A 7,128-nucleotide genomic window follows, 5' to 3' on the forward strand; every position below is an offset into this window, starting at 1 on the left:
AAACTGTTTCCTGTTATTTTATCTTTTTTTCTCATTAAAATGAATAAAAGATTAAACAAACAAAAAGAAACCCACAAACATCTATAGAAAATCGTGTTCCACCGCAGGATCCAGGAGAACAGAGGAATCTTCGGGTGAGCTTCCTCGGGTCCTGCAGGGGCTCCCGGGCCTCGCAGCCGCAGTGCCTCAGGAGCCGCCGGCTGGGCTCGCAGGCCCTACCCGCCCTCCACAGCTCAGCCAGCTGGTGAGTCCGGAAGTGGCAAGATTTGTGAGAAGGCGAGGAATGAGTGCCTCACGGACTTTCTCCTGTGGGCAGCGCTGTGCTAAATGCACGCGGCTTTGCTTACAATATGTACTCAGTGCCCTGCATCTTCGGTGGAAGGAAGGAGGGAACGAGGGAAGAGCATTCACGCTTAGCAAACAAGGAAATGCGGACCCAGAAAACAAGGATGTGCCTAAAGTCCAATGATTAACCAGTGACAGAATCTGTATTTGGACCCAAGCAGTGTGAGCAATTCTGCGCTTGAATGACTAAAGCAGCCTCTCTGTGGAATAAACTTTGAGAAAGACCCCAAACATAGGATGAGATGTGGGGGGCATGTAGGGAGGGAAGCAGGCTCTCGGGAGGCTTGGGAACGAGTCAGAAACACAGAGCAGCTTCCCAGACAGAGCCTCACTGCTGCTGCTGCTGCAGGAGGGGGGCCTCGGGAGCAGAAAAGGGCAGGAAAGGCTGCAGGAAGTGCAGATGCAGCCACTCTCAGAGCCAGATCTGGGCCAGGGCTTGGTACAGAGGGCGGTGGTGACATAAATGCCTGCGCTTCTCCAGAACTGCTTTGCTGTTGTAGTTATAGGAGTCATGTGTGGAAGCTGGAGTGACTCAGTCCTTACACGTAATGCTGTGCGTGTAGAGACAGTCGCCTTTAAGCCAGCCTCTCTTTCCCTTACTGTTGCCTGCTCAATATTTCTATTCTGCATACATGTCCCACAGGATGTGTACTGCACAGTGAGGACAGATGTGGATTCAGTATGGCCTGATTCTAATCTTATGGTGCAGAACAATTCCGTTCCTTCATTCAGGTCATGTGCATTAGATTGGCTTCAGTATGCAAAGACCCATAGGAGATGAAAAATGAAGATTTGCAAAGAATGACATGGGACAGTTGAGACTGGTGCAAAGCAAGACTAACACCAAAAATACCAATTCCAAAACATTTGCCAACTCCGCTGGAGTAACAAGAAACTCACTAAAGGTCTTGGGCCCAGAAGGTTTCGTGAAGGGAAAGAATTGGTTCTCTGCTGACCTGGAGAACTGGAGATGGACAGGAAAGGTATTACTAAGGAGGCAGAGGCTCAGAAGTTTATGCAGAGACTATAAATTATACACATACACTAATCACTTAGAATTGAGAGGATGTCCAAGAGCAGATGTTGTTTCCATCATTCTCTGATTCTCTGTGCTCATTACTCTGCCCTGAATAAGATCTGAACTGAGGAAGGAAGAAAGAGGGAAGAAATAATTAGCTATCTTTTTGCTGATTTGGTATCTCTGGCTTTTGTGTATCCCAGGAGCAGGTGTGTTACTGCTCTGAGCTGTTCTCAACCTCTGCGTGTCTCTAATAGATGTTAGTAATAGCAGTACTGGTTTCTCCACCAGCTCTCATATTTCGCTTACCTGGCCCATTTAGATGGTGTGAAGATTAGTAGTGATACTGTTTCATCATGTATTAACTTCTATCTTTCATCTGAGAACTCCACAGTATATTACAAACATTATTCCTTGCAACACCTCTGTGAAGTAGCGAGATGAGTAATATTACTGCCCCTGTTTGAAAGCTGCAGGAACTGAGTCATACAGAGGTCACAAAGAACTCTTCAAGGTCACGCATCCTAAGCATGGAGTGGAACCTGAAACAAGTGCAGTGTTTCTCCCCATCGCCATTGGCAGAGAGCTGGCTCCAGCCTCCTCTTCAGTCTGCATTAAGTAAATCTGATTATTTGTAAAGTCCTTGAGACCTTTTAGTTACAGGGCATTGTAAACTCCAAGTTTTCCTGGTAGCATTATTGATTATCTTAATCTGCTCTAAGGGTGTGTAGACCACGCTACAGCAAGCAAAGATTCAAGTCCCAAAGAAGAATTACCTGCCTCAAGGTAGTGAGCTGAAATTTAATTGAATTAATTAACATTTCTAAAACAGCAACCCTTGGATTAAAGGGTGTAATGCAGCAATATATGGGCTCCCCATTAATTACAGAAGAAAAGAGCAAACTAATGGCTGTCTCTTTTCAAAAGAATTATTCTCAACTCTCCACTCTTCAACATGGCTTGGGTAGTTCACTGGTCAAGTTCTGAAGAGCCCCTCTTACTTTTTGACATTTCCAAGAAATAAAATCAACTAAAATAAAAAGCTTTTCTACGAAAGCAAAACAGCTCCCATCCTGTGAAGCTCACCTTAGTTGGCAACTGTTTTGATAATTCCAGGTCATTAAAGAGAGTCTATAAAAACAAAAACCCAGAGTCAGGCTCTAGGCAGAAACTTCATGCCAGTGTATTTAATTTCAGTATCTTCTGACTGAAAACTTGAATATACAAGACAATACACGTTACTGTCTAACTATTAAGAATCAAAGTCTGGAAAAAAAAAAAAGAATCAAAGTCTATTACAACTAAGAAATTATTTTTTTCTAAGAAATTATTTAAACATTCCTAAGTGGCCCTCATTATTTATCCAGTGAATAAAAAGCCCTAAGAAGACTATCCAATGATTTGTCCAAGGTTATACTCTACAAGAATTGGGACTCAAATGACTATAAGGCACTTCACACAGTGCCATATTTCTTCTCAGTTTTTGTAAGGGAATAAGAATGGGATTATTTGAGAACAATTTCTCTAGAATATTTTGGAGAAGATTTAATCTGTAAAATATTGATTTAGATTGACCATCTCCAGAGCCCACCCACTAGGTGAAGCCATGGCCAGATTGTGCAATTGAAGGTATAGCCAACTACTTAGGTAGGATAAAGAGGATTTAGGTCATATTAACCCACCTGTTGGTGCAAAAATCTATGCCTTGAGAACTGATGAAATTGTTCCAAAGCAAGTTCCATTGACTAGGTAATGGAAGATAATGGCAACTTTTGCTCATTGTTTGAGAGAGCATTTAGCCAAGGAGGAAGGAGAAAGAGGTCATAAGACAGAAGCTAAAATGTTGCCAACAATCGCCGCATGTCCAGAAGTGGGGCGGATGATACTTGGAAATCCAGACAGGAAGCTGGCTGCAGGGTATCCACCTTTGCCTGGCAAAGCCCTGGACTGAGACCATGGGCTTACAGGGCTGTGTTCTCCTTCCAGATGGGAGCCTAGAAGGGAAAAGTGAGTCTTTCTCCCAAAGAAGGATCTGGGATTTAAGTCAGGCTGCAAGACAGGAGTTTGACCTCAGTAGCACCCACAATTAGGTTTGAACATGAGGTGGTAGCCCAATTAGCAGAGGGAGAGCCCAGCCTCCCATTAGACTGGAAGAGATTGTGGTTTGATCTATGTGGTATAATTCTGGCTGGGCTCATTGAATGCGCCGGTAGGTGAGGGGCTTCTTAAGTGCCGTCTTCGCTAGCACAGCTGGGTCTATACACAAGCAACCATGTTGAAAGGACAGGACCTGCAGTTGGTACTGATCCTGGCACCACCTAGACAATTGCCAATGATCAGGGAACTCGAACCACTCCAAGCTTTGTCGCTTTCACTGACACCAAGCAACTGATTGGAGATGCTGCAAAAAATCAAGCAGCTATGAACCCCACCAATACAGTTTTTGATGCTAAGCATCTGATTGGACATAGATTTGATGATGCTGTTGTCCAGTCTGATATGAAGCACTGGCCCTTCATGGTGGTGAGTGATGCAGGCAGGCCCAAGGTTCAAGCAGAATACAAAGGAGAGACAAAGAGCTTCTACCCAGAGGAGGTGTCTTCTATGGTGCTGACAAAGATGAAGGAGATAACAGAAGCTTATCTAGGGAAGACTGTTACCAATGCTGCGGTCACTGTGCCAGCTTACTTCAATGACTCTCAGCGTCAGGCAACCAAAGATGCTGGAACTATTGCTGGTCTTAACATACTTAGAATTATCAACAAACCAACTGCTGCTGCTATTGCTTATGGCTTAGACAAAAAGGTTGGAGCTTAAAGAAATGTGCTTTTTTTTTTGACCTAGGATGTGTCAACCCTCACTATTGAAGATGGAATCTTTGAAGTGAAATCTACATCTGGAGACACCCACTTAGGTGGAGAAGATTTTGACAACCAAATGGTCAATCATTTTATTGCTGAATTCAAATGCAAGCACAAGAAGGACATCAGGGAGAAAAAAAGAGCTGTCCGCTGTCTTCATACTGCATGTGAGCGAGCTAAAAGAATACTCTCTTCCAGCACCCAAGCCAGTATTGATTCCTTCTAGGAATCAATCAACTTCTACACCTCCATTACTCATGCTCAGTTTGAAGAGCTGAATGCTGACCTGTTCCATGGCACTCTGGACCCTGTGGAGGAAGCTCTTCCAGATGCTAAATTGGACAAGTCTCAAATCCATGACATTGTCCTAATGGGTGGTTCTACCCATATCACCAAGATCCAGAAGCTTCTGCAGGACTTCTTCAATGGAAAGGAATTGAATAAGAGCATCAATCTTGACAAGGCTGTTGCTTATGGTGCACTTGTTCAGGCAGCCATTTTATCTGGAGACAAGTCTGAAAATGTCCAAGATTTGCTGTTGTTGGATATGACTCCTTTTTCTCTTGGTATTGAAGCTGCTGGCGGCATCATGACAGTCCTCATCAAGCACAATACCACCATTCCTACCAAGCAGACCCACACCTTCACTACCTACTCGGACAACCAGCCTGGTGTGCTCATTCAGGTATATGAAGGTGAGCGAGCCATGACCAAGGATAACAACCTGCTTGGCAAGTTTGAACTCACAGGCATACCTCCTTCACCCCCTGCTGTTCTTCAGATTGAAGTAACTTTTGATAATGATGCCAAAGCCATCCTCAAAGTTTCTACAGTTGATAAAAGTACAGGAAAAGAGAACAAGATTACCATCACTAATGATAAGGGTCGTTTGAGCAAGGAGGACATAGAACGTATGGTCCAGGAAACAAAGAAGTTCAAAGCTGAAGAGGAGAAGCAAAGGGACAAAGTGTCCTCCAGGAATTCATTGGAGTCCTATGCTTTCAATATGAAAGCAACTGTTGAAGATGAGATGCTTCAAGGCAAGATTAATGATGAAGATAAATAGAAGATTCTTGACAAGTGTAATGAAATCATCAACTGGCTGGATAAGAATCAGACTGCAGAGAAAGGAGAATTTAACATCAGCAGAAGGAGCTTGAGAAAGTCTGCCATCCCATCATCACCAAGCTCTACCAGAGTGCAGGTGGCATGCCTGGAGGAATGCCTGTGGCTTCCCTGGTGGAGGACCTCCTCCCCTGCTGGTGCTTCCTCAGGGCCCACCATTGAAGAGGTTGATTAAGCCAACCCTAAATATAAATAAAGCATTCTTCCCCAACCAATAAAATTGAAGGACTTAAATTTGTAGCAAATTCTGTGGCAGTTAAAGTTGAGCTGCTATAGTAAAGTACTGGGCATTCTCAACACTTGAATAATGGAACATGTACACAGGGAAACATAGCGTTGCACTTTCAGCACTGTACTGTCAGTGGAAATGCAATGTCTTCAATAAAAATATTTAAATTGGAAAAAAAAAAAATTCTGGCTGGATTCATTCCTCAGCTACTGGCCTGGGATGAGCCAGAAACTGGGCTAATCTCCTAGGGGAGACCAAGACAGACATTTTGTTCAGAAAAAAAGGACACGGCTGGGGTCCCGTGGGCTCACATCCTGGGCCTCCCTATTCACCAGCCTCACTGAAGTTCACATTAGGGTGATTGATGCTGGTTCCCTCTTTTATCAGCAAGCAAGATGCTGTGTACAAGGGAGGAGATTCTCTCATGGATCAATCGATGATATTTTAAGAAGGAGAAAAGGCTGAAATTAGCAACTAATGAAGTTCAGAGCTTGTATTCATGTACTACACGTGTTTTTCAATGCCCCAAGCAAATTGACAACAGGAAATGTTAGTTCTTAATAGAAAAAAAAAAAAAAGAAGAAGAAGCAGCAAAATTTAGTAATGAACTTTCCCACAGTTAGCCTAGTGTCAAAGGAGCCTCCCTCAAGTCCTCCTCAGCCCTGACAAAACACCTCAAATAAGAGGCAATCTAGGGCCAGGGAGATGGCTCAGTAGAATAAGCGTTTCCCTGGCAAGCACAAGGGCCTGAGTTCAATCCCCGGTTCTGGGAAAAAAAAAAAAAAAGGGCAATCTAAATAGAACAGTGCTTGCTGTGCAAATGCAACTTTGAAACAAGACCCTCAACTTCCAAATACATCTCTTGCGCCGGGAGATGGCTCAGTGGATAAGCGCTTCCTTGGCAAGCACAAGGGCCTGAATTCAGTCCCCAGTTCCGCCAAAAAATAAATAAATAAACCGCTGAAAAAAAAAATGAAGCCAATGAGAAAGAAACCTAGCATACCCCACCCCCCAATAAAGAAAGAAATCTAGTATCCCAAATACATCTCTCCCCTACAGAATCCTCTGGGGGCTCTAAGTGTCTCTGTGTTTTCCTCCTTTGCTCACCCCTGTGAAACACACAACCCTCCTGCTTCTGCCTACTGTGGACCACAACTGCACTGCCCCACAACAGCAGACAATAGAGCCCAGCCTTTGGTCCCTTCCACTTGGCCTTGCTCTGGCACCAGAGCTCTTGATTGTCAGCCTGCTTCGTTGGTTGCTCTGTTTATACCTCACTCACCTCCCAGGAGGCAGTATAGAGTAACAGTGGTTCTTCACTGGTCCTCCCAAAGCTTTCCTAGAAACTGTAAACTGGCTAGAAAAGTATAAAAATGAAATATAAGAAGTGAAGGGCTGGAGAGATGGCTCAGTGGTCTAAAGCACCTACTTGAAGCAAGCTTGGCAAAAGCACAGGGACCGCGGTTCGATCTCCCAGCACCACATGCCAGCCAGCCCCGCCCCCTGGTGGGCTGAGCTGGCCACACACACACACAATAAATAAATGTAAT

The 7,128-nt window shown here is 44.2% G+C and overlaps 1 pseudogene; it reads left to right on the forward strand.

Moving 5' to 3' along the window:
• The first annotated feature begins 3,223 nt into the window (after nucleotides 1-3,223).
• LOC101585801 lies at nucleotides 3,224-5,524 on the forward strand (annotated as a pseudogene).
• The last annotated feature ends 1,604 nt before the right edge of the window (nucleotides 5,525-7,128 follow it).

This window comes from Octodon degus, unplaced genomic scaffold (genome assembly GCF_000260255.1).
Source record: "Octodon degus isolate 3935 unplaced genomic scaffold, OctDeg1.0 scaffold00189, whole genome shotgun sequence".
Lineage (NCBI taxonomy): Eukaryota > Metazoa > Chordata > Mammalia > Rodentia > Octodontidae > Octodon > Octodon degus.